General features: G+C 36.0%; 1 protein-coding gene and 1 non-coding gene across 2 annotated transcripts in view; both read right to left on the reverse strand.

The window, feature by feature from the left end:
- LOC138178671 (solute carrier organic anion transporter family member 3A1) overlaps positions 1-19,492 on the reverse strand; it is a 71,570-nt gene extending 52,078 nt beyond the window's left edge. The window contains exon 1 of the mRNA XM_069110777.1: positions 19,215-19,492. The gene's annotated coding sequence lies outside the window, so the exon portion shown is untranslated. The remainder of the gene's footprint in view (positions 1-19,214) is intronic.
- A 596-nt stretch (positions 19,493-20,088) lies between these two features.
- On the reverse strand, positions 20,089-20,160 carry TRNAP-UGG (transfer RNA proline (anticodon UGG)). Its single transcript has one exon. It is a non-coding gene; the product is annotated as a tRNA-Pro (tRNA).
- Positions 20,161-20,498: the final 338 nt, after the last annotated feature.

Genomic DNA, 20,498 nt, shown 5'->3' on the forward strand with positions numbered 1-20,498 from the left:
ACAAACATTTTTTCTCACGTTATATTTATTCTCTCTACTCTATTTTTGTCTCCGTTTCAGTTTCTTGATTTGTAAAATTTATGACACCTTTTAAAGAAGCCACACTGTGGTTAAAGTTTTACCATGGGAATAATATTTCATATGTACCAACCTAATGCCAGAGTCGTGCGTGAGATGCTCGTGAAATAACGTGGGAGGCCCTTTACCTTCCATCCCTCTTCAACAGTTGTTCGAATTATTTTTAACATCACGCTACCCCGCTGAGCTTCGACATTTCTTTCCTTCATAGGTCGGCTGAAGGACTCTGCTGAGCCACATGATCGACCATTGTTTAATTAATCTCTCGCCTTGTAATGTTATCGCTCGTAACGTGATTTATAGACCAAATACAGCAGCTATAAAAGTTATCTGCAGATCACCGTACTTGTTATATCCATAAAAACAAAGTGAAGAACGCAAGAATCAAAGAATCAGGGAAATTTGAGAACCCTAAGAATCCAAAAGTTCAAATTCAAAATTCAAAACAAGATTTTCTTGTTATTTCTTCGATTGCAAGAATTGTGATGCAAATAAATTACTATTTTTCTGCGAAGCAACAATAAAGTCCAACAATTCGGAATTCAAACTGTAAAATGATCCCAGCGCAGTAGCTCGCAATGTCTACGCTATTCGTAGAAAGATGGAAAGACAGGCGAATTCGAATGGAACAGCGCTGAGCCCACAGAATTAAACGTGGCGATTAGTTAACTTTACGGGGAAAACTTCACTGGCGGTATTTAAACGTTGTCATTGTAACGGTCCGGTAACATTTCATTCTTAATGACGATCATGTCGGCCATACGTCCATTTCGACCGTATAACCATCGTCACCGTTACCATTTTATGGCCACCATTTCGAGCGAATTTGCGCGACACTCGCGCATATAAACGATCGCTGTTATTTCCTTACGGTCGAATAACGTTCCAAATTTTCAATCTATCTACATATGTGTCTTTTCTCAATGAAAAATTCCATCCCAGCTCTCTCACTCTGGTTCGATGATATTCCATCTGCAATTTTCCATCTGCGATTTTTCATCTATAGTCGCTATTACTCCATCGATTGCAGGCATCGATTTTCAGCTCGCGTACACAGCCATCCGATAAATTATCCTCAACCTCGACCTACGACGGAATTGCCGAGAGAAAACAGTGGATTACGGCAACCAGTGACTTTCTCTGACAGAGTGAGCGACTGGTATAAGCGAGTTCCACTGGTCGTCCGAATACGCCGTCCAACATTCCGAGTTTTCTAGTCAAATCGCCGGTTTTGAACGTATTTAACTAGCGAAAATACGTACACCGTACGTGAGTACACATAGACACGGGACGCATTAACGAGTAACATGTAACGATTCTACTATAATTTACTTGGATTAATTTCATAAACGACAAATGTATTTTGTTGTTTGGTAAAATTGATCTGAAATTCTAGCGCATTGTGTTCTTCTTAGAAAGTCTACGATCTTTTTTTCTCGGAATTTTATTAGGACTCTTATCGAAGATAAAACGCAGGAATTATAAATATGACAATGCTCACAATATGTCTCATTTCCCGATACAAAAGCAAAACTCGGAATATAAACAGAATACAGATAGCTGGCGCACTCGAAATCGTAGTATAACATTTGACTATGATTTGGTGAAAATCGATTTTGAAACGGATGAAATATGTGCACTTAGGTAATGAGAGGAGGATATAGTCGAGGATCGAACGTCTTTCGGATGAAATTCGGCGTGAAATACGAGATTCCATACGGTTAGCAAGTTTCTGAAATGTTCTAGAAATCGAAATAGTAGAATATTCCGTTTCGAGTATTAAATATCGCAATTCCTCTACAAAGTAGCGAGGCGGTTCCCATTAAGCTCTACTTGATAAAATTATCGCGACGAGAATACGAGTTGCTTATATGAATAATAAAAATATGTATCTTAGAGTGGTAAAGAAAATATCGAAAATTATTCCCATAAATAATTTCTGCAACAGAGACAAAAAGCAGAACCAGGATTTCAAAAATTCCATCGAAATGGCTATTATTATTATTAATATCGATTCGGACAGCCCACGCAAGTAATGAAATATATAGGTAGCCAAAAAAGCAGACGTTGAAAAACTTTGTAAATTGGCTACTTTCCTTAAACGGACGAGAGACATTATTCTCGAGAAAAATAGCACCAAATGGTCGATTAATCACGTTCGTGACGCAAACACCGAAATGTAAAAATTAAATCGATGATACACAACGTTCTCGTGTTACATTTACGCTTCGCGTAAATTTTCCTTTTCACGATGTTTTATCGTGTTACGAAGGTAAATAATCGACATGCAGACCTAAGGGAAAATTCTGTCGTGAAAATACGCGTAAAAGCAACGTTCGATATCAGGTGCAATTACCTTAAAAAGGTTCGACAATTTTGTCATGGAGATAACGAGACGAGTGAATTAAAATATGTAATTCGAAATAAAAACTGTCGAGGTGAACGAATTACGATAATTTGAAACAAAGACAACGAAATGCACGAATTGTGAAAATGTTTGGCAGAAAACATAAACGCTTCCATTAACACGATTAATCAAAAATTCGTGTAGAAATATGATTAATAAAAACGAAAACATGGTCAGGTTACAAATGTTTCACAAGGAAAGAAGAAACATGGAATTTATCATTTCCACGTTTATACGTAATTCTTAAATTAAACTCACCAAACTGTATATATCTCACTTGTTACACCAAAGCGTTTCTTCGAACTATCATTGTCGACTTTTATCGCAGTACACGTATACACAAAAGATAAGGAGCAAACTGTGTCACTCAAACGTACACATGGAATATCACGCCCACCGTTACAACACGTTGCAATACACACTGTGCAATATCACGATTCGTTTAAATATTTATTGTTTAATCGAGACGATTCACGCTATTCGACGATCTGGACAACGCTGCGAGCCATCCAACGCTGCTACCTTCGACGAGACCATAAAGCGGTCATACGATGAGTGATCGCCTGTAAACCGAATTTTTCTATCTGAGTCTGGAGAAGGCCCGCCTACTTTTTATTTCACAGGCATGTGACTGCCTCTGCGTGTCACTTTTCATTCGTCCAACGCCAGATTTTATGAGAATTGTTTGGCGTAACGTTGCTTCCATGATTTTACGACGAAGGTGGCTAGTTCGATCGAAACTCGGGCTGAACAGAAACTAAAAAATTCGAAGTTGGAGAGAATACCGAAAATACATTGCTTTTAAATTCATCGTTTTTAAAGATTTACGAAACTATTCTATCGTCGAGAAATATCTTCGTAATATTCATAAAACTTCCGATTTCTGGCGAAACGTAATTTTCATGACTTTACGACGGGGGTGGTTGGTTCGATGGAAGTTCGTATTGAACGTCTTAATTTTATTAGCTCGATCCTCTTGCACAATCGTTTACTAGCTAATAATATTAGCGAATAAACAGGTGACAAATTATAGATTATACATCCCTCTTATAATTTTACACGTTACGAATACGAATAGAACGATCGGACGATCTGTAACGTTCAAAATTTACTTGCAAAATTTCATTTACTTTCTCGTCAAACTCGACCCTGTTACATATAAAAGAGAATTTATTGAGAATTTTGTTGGTAATTGCCACTCATCTAAATTAATTATCGTTTTAAATAACACGATTTAGTATACAATGTTTTAAAAATATTGTCTACAATAAATTTATAATATTCTAATAGTATGTGTCTTTTTCGTATTGCACCCCTAAATTATCAAAAATGATGCAGTAAAAATATAAATTCGACACGTAGGTGCATGGACTTTCCTAGATCATTGGAAAGAGATACCAAAAACCCAAAACAAAGTCGTCGTGGGATTATGCAACGATTATGGGGGACCATGAAAAGGAAACCGACTGGACACTCTCTCCGGACCTATTCGATCACCGATCAACCTTAACCTCCTTTCATTCCGGAATAGGGAAATCGGCAATTATGGCAAACTTGTTACTTTCTCCGTGTGTGTATTACGTTGAGCATAACATTACACGCGTAATACGTAAACACAGGAGAGTGGACGTGCCCGAACAGAAAACGAAACCAAGCTGAATCGGCCTGACTAAAATTGCCCACTATTTCGCAGAGTCTAAAATTAGATAAACTAAAGTCAGATAAAGTTTAGGAACCATATTTCATAAATACGACGAAACGAAAAATTCAGATATTTTTCGGACGATATTAGCGTAGTTTTCATAGCTTCACTGTCCAATTTTTCTTAAAGAAGAATGTGACAAAATGGCAAAACTATTCGCTGTGTGCAAATATCGATAGCTGAATGCCACTCTCGACGTGTTTGAAATAAAAAATTCTCTTGTATTCGCAGGCTAAAAACTATCGTAAACTATCTGTCTAAAATTTAGAGTAAAATTTGTGAAAAAGTTTCGCTGGTACTGGGACTAATTCGGCGCACTCGGCAAATCACTAGCGCAAAGTTACCTTCGTATCGGTTCCAATTTCAAACTTTCGTTCGGTCACAACGGTATAACGAAACAAGTTTTCAAATTCGATTCCATCGAAAACGAATAGCATGGTGAAAAAATATTTGTATTCCATATTTTCGATATCGCCTCGCATAGAATCGCAGCAGCTTGTAACAAAAAGCAATGAAAGAGATAACGATCGGGACGATAGAAAGGATCACACCGTGGAACTGGTAGAATTTTTTAATTGGCCCAGACCAACAATGAATCCGCGTTTCCACACTTTGGTTTACGTCACTCGTCGATACCGTGTTTCCGCTAATGAAGCAAAATTCCCAGAGTGTACACGAGACACGGGAAACGTTTGTCTTGTGTCAGCGTACCTTATAATCGGTACCATCGACGTGCTCCACCGCGCGGGAAAAAATTCCTGATAAATTGCTGGGGAAACGCTCGAGCGGCGCATTCTCGTTCACGAATACGCGCGGACACCACTGAAACCATTATGTCGTTGCATCATATGAGCCAGCGCCGCGCGATCCACGTGAGTTTAATATCCTAACCTCGTTTCAGTTAATTACTCGTGATTAGCCTGAAGACAATCTGAACTAGGTCTTGCCACGTAACTCCTCCCATATGTCTTTGAACGTCGACCCATTCGGTTCGCATTCTTTCTTTCCTCCTTCTGCCACGTTATGAATCTTTCGTTTTCTCCTTTTTTACCTCTTGGCGATGCCTCCTCTTATTTTATTTCGGCCGAACCACGACTCACATGAGCAGGTATCCCTTTTGTACAGGGTGTCCCAGTAATTATAGTACAATCGACACGAAGCCGATTACTTGAAACAAACTCGAACCTGCTACCGAACGGTTTCGGTTCAATAGATTCGTCGCTGTTAGGAGAGTAGTATATTAATAAAACGAGACGAAAATAAATAGATAAAACGAGATCTAGCCTTTGGATGGCAAAGGCTTATTCGATTCTGATAGGTATAATTATATACTTCACGTTTATTGCTTTCTAATTATAAAATAGCTTCACGCGTTCAATTATATCACGTTGTTCGTTCAGTTATATTACTTCAAATTATACGAATATAATTCTATTCCTCAAATGAATTTTATTATCGCACGACGGTGTAAATTACTTTTGTTTAAAACTCTTTGCTCCGTCAATGTAAATACAATAAGATGTTTGACGTGATGTGACCGATATTTACGCGACAGGTTTGAGCAAACCTCGGTCAGGCGAGGTTTAAAAGAGATAGATAACTTGTAGTCGTAAGTGTCATGGTATTGCGGAAGGTTAAAAGGCAACAGTTCGATACATATAAGCGAACGTTCTACACAAAATCAATCATAAACCAATATTTAGATACTGTTTCTTCAGAAATATATGGTAGCATTTTAGTAATTTTCTCTGTATTTTACATGTTCCGTGACTAGGATATTCTATACTATTATAGCGATCATCTCCAACGACATTTTTCATCGTCGCCTGATAATAAATATTCCATCACGAACAGCTGATTTCTTATAGCTGGCTCGATCATTGGAAACGACAGTGGAACATGAGAATAGTCTGGGTGCAGTCGAGTGTTAAATATACGCCTATGAAATATTTTTAGGTGTAGCTTTTGCTTCGATGCTTCATTCCACGGAATAACGCAGGTTTGCTCGTGCGTGAAGCAAATTGGACGGCGTTTGATAATCGTCGATGATTCTTTCAATGTCCCAACGACAAAGTTCTCTCTCCGCCTTTATTTCGTCGCGGATATCAGTTCGTTAATCCTCATAAATTTATTTCGATAAGAATTTATTGGAAATATCGGATTGATTAACAAAACAGGAATTTCAAGCTGATAAAATGTCGGCGCAAGGCTTCCGCTAATTACATCTCTTTGATTTACGCCAATTGTTCAAGCTGTACTTTTCTAGTTATGATTAATGAACGAAACCTCTCAGGATACACCTACAAAGTACTTAGCAATTTAAATAAGTTCGTGCGCCAAAAAAAAAGTAGATCAGTGATATCATTATTTTCGTGTCGCGTATGCGGCGAATTTTTATTTAAATATCACACAGGAATAAAATTCTAATGCATCCAACGTATACGACGAATTTTCGAATGTACTTTCCCTCTTTCAGATTTATCGTAATTTTCGAAATATTCGGTTCCAATGATTTTCGTTCGTGCGACACGATATTTGATATCTGATAAAGCTCGTGGCAATATCGGGAATGGAATTTGAAAAATCATCATACATAGCAAAAATATTTACTACGCGTTTTACGAGAGTTTGGTTAATAATTTGCAAAATATATAGATAAAATAGATATTGTTCCTTTCCGTGCGTTACGCTTTAATATCGTACAAGAATTTGTTTTAGATCCTAGCCATCATCAGAAATATTCAAATAAGGGCCTGCGCATACAGAATTTGCATAAAATTCCTCCATCCCAGAAATCCATTTCACGGCTACGTTCATCGTTTAAAGTCAATGAAACGAAATTCACGTGGAATACGAATGGTTGTCTGACCTGGTTTTCAAGTTATGGTCGTTTTTGTGTTTCAAAGCTGCTTCTAACAAACTGAACTGCTGTAACTAATTCCACAGAACTGTTTACCATTGAAGTCTGCTATATGTACATCCAGATAAGGATCTGAAGCTATTGAGCACATCAAACCGATCGTTTCCAACGTTCTATTCAGACGGATACACGTTTATCGATCGAATTAACGTGAATAACTCGTATTCGTGAAAAAACATTAAATGGATCGTATATCAGCGTGAATTACGTTATTTTTTAAGTATCAAATTTCATCAAAGGCCACTCTCCGTGTGTCGTATAGCTTACTTTACAGTTAGTGTGCAATTTAGCTGCTGGGATTAATTTACTTGTTTATTTCAATTTCTTAGAAAAGTTCAAATTCTAAGAGTCGAATTCTATCTATAAATCTATGAGATACATTGCAGAAGGTTCTAATGTATTATGTTGACAAAACATGGAATATTTTTCTTGTAAGGAGGAAATTCTTGTTTGTTAAAAATTCTCATACGTTAGATAGGCTAACATCGCTAGATTAAAATTTTTATTAAATCGTCGCAATTTTTAACACCAACGCTTGTGTTGTGGCGAATATCTTCCGACGATAATCTGTATCGATTATTACCACAGTATTATCTCATCTGCCATTCGTTTCAAACATTTTCACCACTTCCCTGTTTACAAAACTTGCTTGCTACGATATCGTTCGTTTTATAGTAAACTAGTCTACTACCAATATCATGATTCATTCACAAATTCTTATTCACCTCGAACTCTTCCTAGCTATATTTCACGTCTTAAAATACTTTCTACGCTCCGAACTATAATGTATTCCACCCAAAAATAAAAAAGTACTCCTACTAATCTTCAACAGTGTCATTCATTCTCTTGCTTCACACAGACGACCATGCAACCAACATTTCATGATATACAACCCACAAACTTTTTTCCAGAGGAAAATTCGTTTCTTTCACCGCTTGGGTTATTTCCATTTTGCGATGTTTTTCTCGCGGAAATAATTCAAACCGCATGTTCTCTCGCTTCTTTTCGCGTAATTAATCGAACCTAATTTTAGAGGATGCATTCTTCAGCATATGAATAAGATAACCAGTTTCAACTGCTTTTTCAAGCTGCACATTGAGACACGAAAAATGAGTTTCAAGACAAAGTTGGACGTTACTAGGGAAATAAAAGAAGTTGAAGAACGCGAACATTTTACGCACATTGACGCGATATTTTTAATCCCTGGCTCTTTCACGGCCACCTGGAAATTTGCTGTGTAGAACCGCGTTTACAAAATTTTAAAAGCGTATATTGTAGCAGACTAGGAAATATTTATACATGGATATTAGTCATCTCTGTGTGTACTTAAGAAGAATTGGCTTGCGATCACAGCCATTCTTCTCTCTTAGCCGAACACGGAAATCTGACAGGACCGACCTTCGTAGAAGATTTACCCAACGTATTATACAATAGCGACGTATAAATAGGATCAAATACCTCTGGCAATTTAACTGAAATTGGCTTTTACCTGCATGGAAAGTCACATCCTTGCAAGTATCGTGTAGAAACAGCGACGAAATTATTTGCAACGATCGCGAGAAATTATGCCCCGCAAAATGTGATTGTTTCCCCTCGAGCAAGTATTCGGCAGGAAATTTCTGCGATATTAACGTCGAAATTGAGTTAGAGCTTTTCCTGCATCGGCGGCACCGGTGATCGGTTAACAGATATTGAATTTTAGAGGCCGCGAAGCATTAAATCACAGGGATGTAACCATTGATTAATCGCTAATTACGTGTTTACCACAACGCTCGTCGATTCAGGAAAATGTTTGGCAATCGGAATCAACTAATTGTCCATTTAACTTGCATTTCTAATTTCTCTTCGTTGCAGACGTGCTATCGTAAAGGGCAGAATGCCATCAGGTACGTACGCAGATCGCATCTTTGTTGTTGCATTGGACCATCGGTCAGAGATTAATTTAATAATTTATACAGGTAATACATTTTTGGTAATTATCGATAGTTCTTGGTTTTTATATTTTCTACTGCTCTAATTCTTGTCGACGATTCGTAAAAGTATTTATCGTAATATCGTATCTCTAACGTCTCATACTTCACTGAATCTTAAAATGCTATGGATTTATATTTTTATGTAAGCACGCGTTGAAAAACGTATTATATATCGCTATTAATATTATCGTCAACTAAAATAATTTAGTACGAAAGTACGATAGATAATATCAATGATACTACAATGGATAACTTCAATACATAATACGCGATAAATGAATATATTCATAAGAAACTGAGGGAAAACATGTATACGTTTATATATACACATATATTTTGTAAGAAAATTTGCAACAAACTAATTCACTGCATTTAATCATCTCGATCATCAATTCGATAATCATGGCAGTGAAATATTAATTTTCTGGGCTAAACACAACGAGAAAGTACGCTCGCGAGAATTTATGGTCTACTAGCAGCGCGTTTATGTAACGATTCCTCTATTCGCGATCATAAAACTGTAACGAGGTCTCTTCCGAAACAAAAAGCGGGAAAAAAAGAGCAGCTGGAAAAAGAAGTCTCTCGTAATCGATGCTTATCGAAATTACTCTCTCACAGCGCGATATAATTGCACGCTTCTCAGAAATCGCTTAACCGAGACGCTTAAACCGTTCCAAAAGCGTCCTCAATTTTATAATGAAGCTAATTTCACGATGACTTACAGACACGGCGGAAAAATCTGGAGAAAAATGTAGGAGAGCAAGGAAAGAAGTTTTTCGCCACTAAACGCTTCAAATTTGGCTCCAAATTATATGCTCCATTAAACGAACAACGATAATATGCATCGATGTTTCGTAATTGGAGACAGCCTCTTCAATTACGAGTTTTAGCGAACATTCGAATAAAATTTGATGGAAAATTTACGTCTTGAGAAGACTGTGGATAAAATTCACTTTGTAAACGTTGATACGTTAAAATTGCGGTCTTGGAATTATCGCGTCACATTTTTGCTTTTGTTCTAACGAGCAGCAACGATTGAATTACAAGCGTAGAACAACTTTATTCCCAGCAAATGTATGTGGTATAATTTATTTGTCAGGAGAGAAAAGAAAGAAGAAAGAAAAAAGAATTAATTCGCACAACTAATATTTCGAACCGTTTCATTGTCACTTTATTATTCTTTTCCCATTAGTTTCCCAAGTTTTTGCTGGTATACGGGTAATCACGTTGCTTGTAGAAATAGTTAGGTTTCTTACATTGCCAGACATTGCGGTTCATGTGAAAGGAAAAGTGGCCAGGATTCTGCAAACGAGCAGAGGAGCCCTTGAAATACTCTTTTTGCACTTCCAACTATCCTCGATCGTTTTTCCACCTCGAAAAGATGGATTACCCACGAGATGCGTAGGTATCTGAGTCCTTCGAAAACACACACACACACATACAAAATAATATACATACTCGCTATAAAGACGTATGTTTGTCTATATGTAAAGTTTCGCGTCCTTTCAAACCGAACGTTCTAGATACAAATATAATCGAAGGCGATAGAATGGATAAGATTGCAGCAAATCTTTGATCGACGATTAATCACGTATAGTTAGATATAATTTTCTGGCGTTCCGAAAGTTTAATTACAATACATTAGAATCAATTAGAATTTAATTACAGTCTAACTTCGCTAACTATCTTGAAGATATTATCAACGATATTTTCGTAATACTAATTTTTATGCTCTATTACGAACGATTGTTCTACATCGGAATAAAGAGGTAAATGACGATTTAGGAATTTTTTATTTTATCAATTAAACAATCTTCAAATCTCTCTTATGGATACAACGAATCTCATTTGGTATCGTCATAGGAATATTGTATTTTATTCAAAAAAAAAAGAAAAAAAGAAAAATAAACAAGGAAATTATCTGAACTTGTTGATCAGTTTTTTAATTCTCTTTTCCCTATACTGACAACACGAATATGGACAAAATCATGTAGAGATCTATCTATGGAAAGCAATATGTAACGTCAGCAGCTTAGTATGTACTTTTGCAGCGATAGAAAAACGATAGTAAGATGCATACAACCCGAGACTCTAGTTTCATCCTTTCGCTTTACATTTAAAGTTCTAAACATTTTCACGAAAATTTAGTCGTCCCATTGAAAAAATACTGATCGGCTACCGTCTCCATTTACTCGAATAAGCTTCTAAGAGTGGCGTGCACTCAGAAAATTAATTTCCACAATCGATCACTATGGTCACATACGCTTCATTCTCCCTTAGATCTTCATCATATAATAAAAAGACCAATTTTTCTTGAATCTTGTTGCGAAAGGACAAGGAACGAATTGGCACGGGTTTGAGAAACTAAATATTTTTTCCAATTTTCAAGCCGATTTCTACTTCGAAATAGCCTTCGCTGGTCTATTTCGAGTTTCACAGATGACGATCTAGGTTCAAAACTTTCATAGTCGCCGCATCTTGAAATATTTCATGCCAGTTTTTCTCCTAGAAGCATCTGCTCCCGTTCCCGCAACAGTCTGTGCGCTTTTCTGAACGCGTACTCTACGGGCAAATAACTATACCTCGTATACCAAGAAATGACTTTTATCCTGCATAAAGGAACACGTCGTGAAAAACGTGCACGTCCATTCTCCTTTCTCTGCTTCAGAATTTTCTTGTTTCGCTGCTATACCTACGCTAAATTAAAGCCACGAATAGGACGTACCCATTGTTCTTTAAAATTATTCTAATCAATGACAATGAGAAATTTTCCGCGAGACTTTCTACGAGCGTTCGAAATTTCGGCATATTCGATTCTGGAACCACGCAATTTTGAAATTCTGCTGTTCTGGAAGCTTGTAATTTGAAAAATATGAAATTTTTATATTTTAGAATGTCGAGGGTTCGCAATTTCGAAACTTGAAAGTTCAAATTCTAGAAATTCAACACTTCTAGAACTCGGCAATTTAGAGATTTGAAACATTGGAATTTTTAATTTCCAGCTCTCCGATTTCACTTTTATATTTCGAACGTCTAATTTTCTCTTGAATTTCGTCTCTGTCAAGGAATCAACGCGGGTACGAAAGGAATTGATTTCCTTTTTAAAGAAACCAAAACGCGGAAATAGCGGAGGTCGGAACGTAAGGCTAACTTTGTTAAAAAAAAAAGGCCACGAGCGTTAAATCAATCCCCATAAGGATGTTCCGTATCGAATCTTGTTACTCTCGTTGCCGTTTGTACACACTGCCAATAAATCGATATTCAATGACAATTTGCTATCCTCGATTTTGCGAAAGAGGAGAACGAGGCCAATTTTTCGCTATTTCTGAATTGCAACCAGGTCATATTTGTACCGTCATCGTTGTGATACTTTGGTTAATTAGTTTTACCACACATGTACGCTGCAAGCTGTAGGAAGTTTGTAGGAAACTGTGAGAACCTGTGGTCATAGAACGAGAATTATTTCACCGACGTTGACAAAGTTTCACTTTTTCAAGGCAATAGCAGCGGTCGCCAACGGAAGCTTTTAATAGTACTAATGAAAACAACTTGTACACGCAAATAGTATGCAAATAAAGTAATTCTATTTGCCCCTCTTGAATTCCATGTTTATATAACGACTGAATTTTTAAATATTGGAAATAACGCAGAATTGTGCAAACGGTATGTGTTTAAGAAAAAAAAACGATATAAGCGTGATAGAGCTTCTTTCTGTTACACAAAGTATTATTAATTGATAGATAAAATTTGTTGTCGTAATTCTTTGCTTATTCGATTGCTAGTAATAAAAAATAATTACAGAAAAATCGCCAAAGAAGAGTTACCAAAATACTTAGAAGGGAGGATGAAGTGGAAGGACAGAAAAATATTAGCAAGATTCGGATGTGGACACGAAACCAAAGCAAGGGAATACTGGAAAGAAGAGGGTGAAAAAAGATGCAGACTATGTAAAAGGAAAGAAGAAGACCTGAGACATGTAACAGAAGAATGCGAAATAACGGGAGGACCAAAGGACACAGAAAACATACTAAATGAGACTGGAGAAGGACTAACAGAACTAAAAGCAATAATAGAGAAGAGAAGGGCAATGCAAGACGGGGAAGGACGACAATAAAGAATCACAGCATGGAGATAAAAGCCCAAAAGTTGCCATAGTTTTAGAGACAGAAGAATCAAGGGAGTGCAATATAATAGAGTGGATAAGAGGGGAGGTAGATATATAAGAAGCGAAATAGGTAAAAGAGATGTAAAACCGAAAGCTCGTCCAAAGCCGAAAGGCACGGACTAAGCAATAATAAATAAAAAATAAAAAATAATTACGTCGACCGTTAAAATCGCTCGACTTCTGACATTTAACCATATTTTAAGTGAAAAGTATTCTTAACGAAGAATGACACGAGCAAATGAATTTATGTAAAAAAATAGAAGAATTTGCAAGAATGTTACATTAGGAAGTATCGAGGTATCATTATATTGTTCTCAGGTAAAAATGTTCGTAGCCGAGGTAAAGTTAAAATTACGTCAAGATGATACTATTAAAACTACAGTCATGAAGAATGTTCTGTTTTATCGAGTTTAATATCCTAAACTAAGAAAGTTCGCGAGTATGTAACTCTTTTCAGCTATCTAGAGTTACCCACGTCATTTTTTTTATGATTTTTTTTTTTTTGACATATGATATATTTTTGAAGGATAGTCGTTAACTGATGAAGCAATAAAATGACATATAAATTTCTAAAAATATTTGAATAAGAAATTCCTGTATACAATTCGCACATAGAGAGTGCATATTTTTCGTACACCCAGTATATAGAAATTCAATCTCTACTAGATACGCGCACAGGCAATAAAAAATACGATAAAAAGGCCATACTGCCAACACAGAATGGTAATATGTATCTACTACAATAAAACTCAGACTCGTAAATATCAGTGAAAAATAATCATTCATTAACGACCTTTCAATAAACTAACATACAAAATTGTCCCAAAATTAAATGTACAATCATCTATACCGAAGAACTTCTCTTTCTAATACCGCAAATTTATTTCTAGAAATATTACAAAAGAAATGTAAAATATTTTTAATTAGTTTAACTTTATATTGATTTTAAAGTCTAATAGGATGTCTATTCAGATAAAAAGATAACATATTAGTTGTTAATAAAATAACACAAATACTCAATAGCAACGAATCAGTCAGATAAATAATAAATAATGAATTATTGATATTGCATCTAATTAATATGCGAGTAAATACATAATTAACAATGCGATCACACGTGTACCTATATCATTTATATGCACGGCTAATATTGTTTAAATCATACGATGAAAAACTAGGTTAAGTGCGCCACGATTTACTGTCCCACATTCTTTTCTTGTTACAAATTTTCAGTTATAAACCGTCCGCGTTAGGATATTGAAAAATATCATACTTGCAAAGACATTAATGATATTAAACTACTATTTCCATGTTCATTACGAATACGCTAAATGTGTTTACCTTTTGCATTCATAAAATTTATTAAATAAAAATGTAAGCATGTAATAACTAGCAAGCAAATTCCACATCAGCTAAGAATGTGAATATTGATACTGCAGAAAACGACAATGTATTATTGGAAAATATTCCATAACATAAATTATTGTTTCAAAGATCCAGGAAATACCAACTATCAAAGTATTTGTCTAATCGATTATTCATTATATTAGTATGCCATAATATTTAGCGAGATCATTAGCATTAATTGTACGTCTAAGATCAGTGTTCGTGCCGTATACCAATTTGTTACTAGGTTTCTTAGGTATTTTGTAATTTCTACGTAATTTCTCAAATTCGCCTCAAATTTTACCAATATAATGATAATAGTCGAGTTTCGTTAACGAAATTCCAAAACAATAACGTACAAAACATAACATGTTCATAAAAAGACCCCATAAATGTTCGAACATTGGGCCACAATAACGAACCATTGTGAAAGTTATCGCGATACAATGCTAAGCAATGGCCACATTTACAGCGAGTTCGCCTAACCAGGCGCGTCGCGCGCTCGAATTAATTCGGCCATTTCTTCCAGGCCATTTCGAACAGAAAAACAGAGAAACATAAGCGCGAAAAATGCATTACATAACGACGAGGGAGAAATGTAAGTGGCTCGAACGAAAGCATCGGCTAGCTAGGGAAGCACACATGTGACTTTCAATTTTAATATGTCCACGGTTCGAACGTTTCGACCCACTGGATCGCTAAATCGCGCTAGTCGGGGCGACATCTTCCCGTGGTGCACGAACACCGTGGAATTTATAGAGGTCACTAGTAAATTCATCCACTTCCCGACGGACATGGGTCCTCGCGTGGACGTTGGGTTTTTGCACGAAATGTCTGACCCTCGAAGGTTCAAGGATACATCGAGCTCGTGCAAAAAATATACCGAGCGAGGACAACTTACATAGAGCACCGGCTCTTTCGAAAATTTATGCCACTACACTATATATTTATAGATAAATAATTTAATGGACGATGATTCGTCTTTCGGTCGATCAAAGATCGAAAAATTTCTCCGCTTCTGCTTTCGTTTCCGGCGTAATACGCTGGTGAAACGAACGTCCTTGTTTCTTTCGCCTTTGGCCAACTTCACTGAAGGGGATATAGCAAGGTAGGGTCGTTTCAGACACCTAAACCTGTACAATATTCAATCTTAAACTTTGCCTGAGAATAATCAAATTTGTATATTATGAGACAGCATTAGGCTTTGATGTAGCAACAAAAGAATGAGAAAATATCAAAAACAAGAAAACGATTCAAACGATTCTGCGGTATGATTACTTGAGTTAATGAGAGTATTATATAAGAATATTATATAAGAACTAATACAATAAGCTACAGCATAGTTGTGCTATTATAACAGCACGTAATATATACACGTTGCTGAATTATGATAGTTACAATCGAGAATATTAAGATTAAGTGAACAAACTACTTTCCTTTTGATGAATACAAGTGATATTCTTGCGGAAAAATATAAACGTCGAGCTATCAATGGACACGATAACGAGTTGAATAATATTTACAAATATAAATTTAAAAAACCGTTCCTATGATAAAACAAATAACATATCTATTCGAGATATCTACAGAAATTCACTACGAAGATACTAAATACTATAAATCTAATCTGAAATCTAAAGACAGACTTAAAAATATTTGAACATGTACTTCTAATCCAACTTAAAAGCCAAATATGTACATAGGTATCGTTGACTAAATATTAAACGAAAGAAATCTTTTCTTCGTTCAGCTACTGAAGAATCAATCATTTTCTACACGAAATATTCTATTCCAACTTTGAAAATTTCGTAAAATTTCCTAAAAAAATTACATTTTTTATCTATGTTGTTTCTCTAGCAAATGAACGACGTGATTTTCAGCGAGATAAGGTACGATTTCTAGCACGTCGCGTAAAGACGGGACTTTTTACGAGGTCTCTGGCTTAACTCTGCGACCGCGATGCGCCTGGTTGGTCAATAAAGTTCTTCACGAGCTGACACCTACTAGCCGACGGAAACGGAACAACTTTGACAGCGATTCTTTCCGCGTTTCTGCATTGAGATACCGTTGCTCATACTGGCATTATAGGTAAATTTATCTGATGGAATTTCATCAGGGGAATTCACCAGCGAATTGGATCAAATCTGAACGCAACGAGCACACCGTGAAACTTGACACGTCAACCTTGCGCTGTGAACGGGTGCGCATTTTTAACAGCCGGTTAATTATCGATACGGGACTCGCTATATAGAATGGTAACAGCTGGCCGGTCGAAATTAACGTCTCGAAAAGAACACGCTGCTCTTTGTTTCTTATATCGGCGATCATATGTTGCCTTCGCTTCTTTGCGACACCCTACCAGTTATACGTGACGTTGCAAAAATAAGTGTAAGGTTTTGTGAAATTGTGCTGTGTATAAAAGTTCTATTATTATTATTATTATTATTATTTGAGAATGATAATGAGATATTTGATATCTCTTATAGTAGTAAAGTCCCTGCAAATAGTTTAATCATTGCTCTAGAAATATCTTAACCTTTTAATTCAACCATGATCCCAAGAAGATACAAACTACTGTTTTCTCATATGGTCGAATCCATTAAAAATATTTGTAAATGTATATTTCGTACAAATATAATCGAAAAATTATAATAATAGCGTTTGGATAAATATAATGTAAGAGTAAAAGATAATTATTTTTCTCCGACTGTTATAAATTCGTCCATTTCAAAACGGGTTAAAAAATCGCAAGTACAGTGAGCGCGAGAAATGTTCGTTCTTGCTCGTGAACTTGGCCGAAGTAAAAAATGTTGAATCCTAGATTATATTTTTGATATTTACAGTAACGAGCTGAAAAATAGCGAAAGTCCATATACCAAACATTGAACACAATTTATTACTTGTTACGTATATAATTTATTACTATCTATTTATCGTACTTTCTTATATCCTATCTCATATTACAGAAATACAACTAGAAGTAAAACTTCTCATAATTACTTAAACGTGTAAGTAAGAATTTCTTTATTTATATGCTCGCTTCTATTAATGAGAACCAGACTGATCAACTCCATTTTACATGAAGATATCTATTTCATTAGCCAGCACACCATCGATAGCTACATAATCTATTATATAATCAACATCCCAGAAGACAAAGAACTTATTTTTATGAATTCAATTGTTACCGAGTAATAATTTATGTAAATACAATACTTTACAACGCTGTGTATTCTCTAAAAGTTCACAGACAACCAACATTCCGCACGCTCGTTGTGAAACACCCAGTATACGGATATCGGTAGTCAAGCCATTCCGCAGCACTGTAATAGGTGCATGGACGGATCGATGCTGAAAAACTGGAGATCGAAAGTAAACGTTCGAAGTTCAACGATAATGGGCATCGATACCGTGAGAAACAGTAAGCAGGAAAGAGGAACGATAAAGACAACACCATAGCCGATGTACGAGCAAACGAGAGGAACATAGAAAATCAAACTAGAAAGAAACACGAAATTTATCGTGTGTTTTGAACAATGGTCGATTAGCCGGTCCGTTATTCGTCTTCGTTGGAGTAACTAATTAAACCGCAACACCGAGTGGACGGTTAATTGGTACACCGTTTAAAAGCATGACTAGAACGGGAAGGTATCGTTTTGCATAGGACAAGGTCAGAGTCCTAAGGACTGTACCACGGCCGTGCACCGCTCGACAACAGCCGGATTCCACTCTCGATGCCGCGCGCGCGGTGACAGAGCATACCGAGAATGTAAAAATAGTTGTACAGACACAGAGGTTCAAGACCTCAATATTATATAGATACTACGGTAGCGCGATAACGTTATCCATGGAATTATGGCACAGCTGTGTTTGTACGTAAACACCAGCGAACACAAGAACAACGAAAACGACCGTGCGACGAGCACAAGATTAAGATTTTAAGATATACATATCTTTCTTCATCACTTGCCGCGCTTATTCAAGAATTGCTTTCAGCTACGATTTCGTGTTGGAAATTTTCCGTTTGCAAGTTGTAAATAGTCACAGAGTGGTTATATCTAAGTATATACGCTGCGTAACTAAAAGAAAAATTCAGCAGAGAACTGTGATTTTTTGGTGTAATCTGAGGGATAACAAAGACAGTTCATTTCCAAGGGTTCCACATGCAAAGGGAGCAACGAGAGATAACGCACGATAAGAATCTCTCTCTCTCAACAGGCGATACCTGTCCGGAACCTCGCGACCAGATTACGAAAACTTTGTTCTGACCTATTTCTGAAGATGCTGCATGCCATATCCCTCGAGTTTTTGCAACTTAAAATATCATTTTGCTTATAGAAATTGTTTAGAGAATTTATCCTACAAAATATACCACGAACTTTGTTTTATCCGAATTTTAGTACGAATTTTGGTAGTCTGGAAAACGTAGAGTCGCTGAAAATATTGGTAGACACGCGATGTAATTTTCGGTAAATCGAAAAAAGTCACTTGGCTCTGCGGATTGACCGAATATTCGATAGCACACGCGACATAGGAGACTCCGATGCGACGAATATTTAAAGTAGATGTTTTGATAAACTTACCGAAAGGACGCTCGAAGCACCTCACGAAACTCCTTTGTATCCAGGGCAGTGAAAAATCCTCGTGGTGACACCGCGATTAACGAGTTTTGTATACATCTAAACACACTCACTGACACTACGAGCCGAGCACTGAACGAATTTTACGCGCACGCTTGCCTTGACCTCACGATCTGACCGGTAGATCGGTAAGAATTTCACGAAAATCACATTGATAGCGTTCGACCGTCAGCTTCCTTCGGAGATCATAGACCAGCTGTGTTTTTGCCCGACCATTGAGGAACTGGTGCATGCGCACTGCGTACTGGCCGCTATCCGCCATCTTGACTTTCTCCGGAGTAGGAAAACATACCGCGCGCAATTTGAACTTGCTAATTTAAGTCTACCGACATTGTGCTCGTTAATGAAACTTTTATTAATTTTCTAACCGCGTTAAAATAATATACAGTGTCACGAATTTTATTTACCATATTTTTTAATGGAATCTAAAGTATATTATTGAATGAAAATATGTATACCTTTTACATTTTTAATGAAGAATGATAATATAAGTTTAAAAAATTAGGTTTGTAAAATGTAAACACTCTTTTTTATTACTAAAAAGTAAATAAAAGAACATTTGTTAAAACAAGATATTGAGAAACAATTTTTTACCAGCATTAAATTCGTGTATATTTATAATTTCACACGCTTATATCTACATATTAACAGAAAATATATGTTTCTTTTAATTGTGTAAAATGTTACTTAATTTCAATAGACGACACTTCATATAATAGAACTTACTTAATGCTTTGTATACATGTATATACATGTATATCTAAAAATACTTTACAGTATTTTTAGATACAAAATTCATATCAGCATAAAAAAAATTGGGCCCCTCCGGGATTTGAACCCGGGACCTCCTGCACCCAAAGCAGGAATCATACCCCTAGACCAAGAGGCCACATGTTAGAGTGTTTTGTAACATAGTATGTCAATCACTTAGTAAAATTTAAATATATAAATAAACATACAATTATTGCTGTAATTGTATATAAATATGTTAAATATTATAATGCAAGCATATTATAATATCACATATATTATGTAATAATATATCAATCATAAATTTCTATAACGGTGGACTAAAACTTATAGTACAATGTGATAGCCTTCTATTTATAATAATAAACTCAAATTTATAATTATCGCTTTATCAAAATATAACCATAATATATACATAATTTATACGTAAAAATATAGAAATTCTAACCTTAATCTCAATAATGTCAGTCGATAAAT

The sequence above is a fragment of the Bombus flavifrons genome, chromosome 4 (assembly GCF_040668555.2).
Source record: "Bombus flavifrons isolate JBK064 chromosome 4, iyBomFlav1_principal, whole genome shotgun sequence".
Lineage (NCBI taxonomy): Eukaryota > Metazoa > Arthropoda > Insecta > Hymenoptera > Apidae > Bombus > Bombus flavifrons.